Below are 3,657 nucleotides of genomic sequence, written 5' to 3' on the forward strand. Positions count from 1 at the left end.
CGGAAGGCAGAGCTTGCAGTGAGCCGAGATCGCGCCACTGCACTCCAGCATGGGCAACAGAGCAAGACTCTGTCTCAAAAAAAAAAAAAAACACACACACACACAAAAGGCTGGGCACGGTGGCTCACACCTGTAATCCCAGCATTTTGGGAGGCCAAGGCAGGCAGGCCACCTGAGGTTAGGAGTTCGAGACCAGCCTGGCCAACATGGCAAAACCCCATCTCTACTAAAAATACAAAAATTAGCGGGGCGTGGTGGCACACGCCTGTAATCCCAGCTACTTGGGAGGCTGAGGCAGGGAGAATTGCTTGAACCCAGGAGATGGAGGTTGCAGTGAGCCAAGATTAAGCCACTGTTCTCCAGCCTGGGTGACAGTATGAGACTGTCTCAAAAACAAACAAAAAAACAAACACCACAAATACTTTGAATATTTTCTTTCTTTATATCTTTATTCTACAAACTTCTTTTATTACTTTTTTTAAAATTTTTAAAAAAATTTTTGTTAAAAACAAATATATGAACACACACATTAGCCCAGGCCTACACAGGGTCAGGATCATCAATATTACTGTCTTCTACCTCCACATCTTGTCCTAATGGAAGGTCTTCAGGGTCAATAACATGCATGGAGCTGTCATCTCCTATGATAACAATGCCTTCTTCTGGATACTTTCTGAAGGACCTGCCTGAGGCTGTTTTACAGTTAACTTAAAAAAATAGGAGTATACTATAAAATAACAATAAAAAGTATATAGTATAGTTAATACATGAACTAGTAACATGTCATTTACTATCATTATCAAGTATTATATACTATATGTAATTGTATGTGTTATACATTCATAGCTAGAACAGTAGGGTTTTTTTATATCAGCATCACCACAGACACGTGAGGTGTATGTACAGTGTTTATAAAGTCTATAGTGGTGTACAAGTAATGTCATAGACACAATCATAAAACATGATTGTGTACTTTTCCAGTTCCATTGTAATCATCATATTTGCCATCCATTTTTGGCTGAAAAGTCATAATGCAGCATGTAACTGTCTAAGTTTTAGTATATTCTTAACTGCATGTTGAAAGGTACTGGAGTTAGAATTCCTTTCTGCCCAGGCTAAGTGCTAAGGTTAGTTTCATAGGAAGGGGTTTATTCTGGGAATACATATACCCAAAGGCAACAAGAGCTGCAAATGTTTTTCATGTGTGTTTGTTGCTACAAAGAGAGCTTTGAATGGACTTCAGTGATATGGTTTGACATAAAACTAGTGACAGTCTAGAACAATCATCCACTTGCCTATGCTATGTTAAATAAATCTGTGGTCCATGAAGCTGGGCTGTGAGGAAGCTGGGCTATGAGGATGCTGAGGGCTCTTCCCTCCCAAGGTGCCTGCCAACTCACGCACTGGTTGCCCTGACATTAGTATGAGATGTGAGGTTTGGTGGTATAGAACTCCAGGGAGTCCCATTCCTGTGTTCAATGTCAGTGACACCCGCTGAGGTGCAACTTTTGCGCTTTCTGCACAACCCTGGCAAACTGAATGATAGCGCCTGGGTTAATACCTCTGTGAGCCCTGGGTTTGTGCACAAAGCACTAACGAGTTTCCCTAGTAAAAAGATCGTCCCTCACCATCATTCAGCTGGTTAGCTTTTCTGCCTTTACATTTTCCCATGTGGACAGGCATTGGGGAAGGGGAGGGAGCACAGCGCTGAAACAACTCTCCTGGACACGTGCCCATCTCCACTGGGGACAGGTCTCATACTAGCTCCCTGAGCATAAAAATCCTGTCTGATTGCTTCATCTGCTATGCATCTGTGGGGATCCGCAAAGATATGGGATCCAGTTAGTCTCTGGCGAGTCGTTGCCTTGGCCGGATGGGGACATGTTGCCTGCTGCGCCCCCTCTTCTCGCTCTCTCATTTCATTTCCTGCAGTGCGCCAGCAGGATGGCCCACAAGCCATCTATTACTCGGACAAGTACTTCGACGAGCACTACAAGTACTGGCATGTTATGTTACCCAGAGAACTTTCCAAACAAGCACCTGAAACTCATCTGATGTCTGAAGAGGAGTGGAGGAGACTTGTGTCCAATGGCGTCTAGGCCGGGTTCATTACATGATTCATGAGCCAGAACCACATATTCTTCTCTTCAGAGGACCTCTTCCAAAAGATCAACAAAAATGAAGTTTATCTGGGGATCGTCAAATCTTTTTCAAATTTAATGTATATGTGTATATAAGGTAGTATTCAGTGAACACTTAAGAAACGTACAAATCTTTCATCCATACCTGTGCATGAGCTGTATTCTTCACAGCAACAGAGCTCAGTTAAATGCAACTGCAAGTAGGTTAGTGTAAGATGTTTAAGATAAAAGCTCTTCCAGTCAGTTTTTCTCTTAAGTGCCTGTTTGACTTTACCTGTTACTTTTGTTCAATAAAGTTTGTATGTTGCAGTAAAGAAAAAAAAAAGATATGGGATACAGAAATGACTGTCTATGTCACCAAAGGGCATTCCCTGAGCTCTTTCAAGCCACAAACGCTCCTTTGGTGAGAAGTCCTTGAGCCTCAGGTACATGAAAAAAACCACAGCCTGGGAGTCTCATCCCTTGAGGTCTCTAGTCCTGGCTTTTCTTCTAATGGGTGACTGAGTACTTTAAATTTCAATTTGGAAAAATCAAATTCAATGATGGGTATTCAGTTTTATTAAATAGATCATTAAGCCAGAAATTAATCTCCCTACACTCTAGTCTTTGTTTGCTCTCCAAGCCTGCCCCACTCAGTGGAAGCTAAAGGTGCCTTTTTCTAGGACTATCATGCAGGAGTGAGGTCAGGTAGACAGGCTGGGGGCAGACAGGAGGGGCCACACTGTCCTAACTCCTTCACCCCTCTAGGAGGAAAGGGCAGCATTAGAACAAAAGGTGGCTCCTGTGGCTTCTTTCATCGCACATTTATGGAGGCCCCCACACCAACTTTGCTTTGTTCTTTGGTAGCCTCACCCTCTTTGAAATCTTTGAGAGATATTGCTCCACTCAGCCCTTTAAGGCTTTGTCCCAGACAACGCAGCTGTGAATGAGGATGAGGAAGCACTGGGATGCATTTGGACACTCTGGCGTCTGCTGAGTAGGGTTCCCAGGCTAGTCCAGGACCACCGAGCCCTCAGCACAGTTCAAATCAGCTACAGGAGTGCTGGGGGCTATTTATTGTGACTCCTCCAAGTTCACGAAGACCACACGATGGTGACTCAACCCAGATGAGTAAACAGTTTGCATCCAGGACAAGATCTGATGTACTGTCATTTAGCATGGCTAGAAAAAGCCACCAAGATACCTTGTCCAAACAGGTCAGTGCTTGGTCTGACAATATCCATGCATGCAGATGTTATGGTTGCATTCACATATAAAGCCATTCACGCCCCTGTCGGGACAGCACCCAAGTGATGCACACTGATTGGGTCAGGCACAAAGTCATGTGGCCTGGATCAAGTTTGGTGGGCAGGGGAAGACACAATGGGAGACATGTTAAATGTGATGGGGACATTCTAATACCTTCCCTCTCTTGCCTCATTCTTTCTCTTTTTCACCTCTTTTCCTTTCCCACTCAATCCATCAATCTTTCCCTTACTCTCTCATTTTCCTGTAGGTTCCGTGTGGCTGCTCTGAG

General features: G+C 43.9%; 1 pseudogene; it reads left to right on the top strand.

Moving 5' to 3' along the window:
- Positions 1 to 1,805: 1,805 nt before the first annotated feature.
- On the top strand, positions 1,806 to 2,615 carry LOC100967634 (cyclin-dependent kinases regulatory subunit 2-like; annotated as a pseudogene).
- The last annotated feature ends 1,042 nt before the right edge of the window (positions 2,616 to 3,657 follow it).

Source organism: Pan paniscus, chromosome 11, assembly GCF_029289425.2.
Source record: "Pan paniscus chromosome 11, NHGRI_mPanPan1-v2.0_pri, whole genome shotgun sequence".
Lineage (NCBI taxonomy): Eukaryota > Metazoa > Chordata > Mammalia > Primates > Hominidae > Pan > Pan paniscus.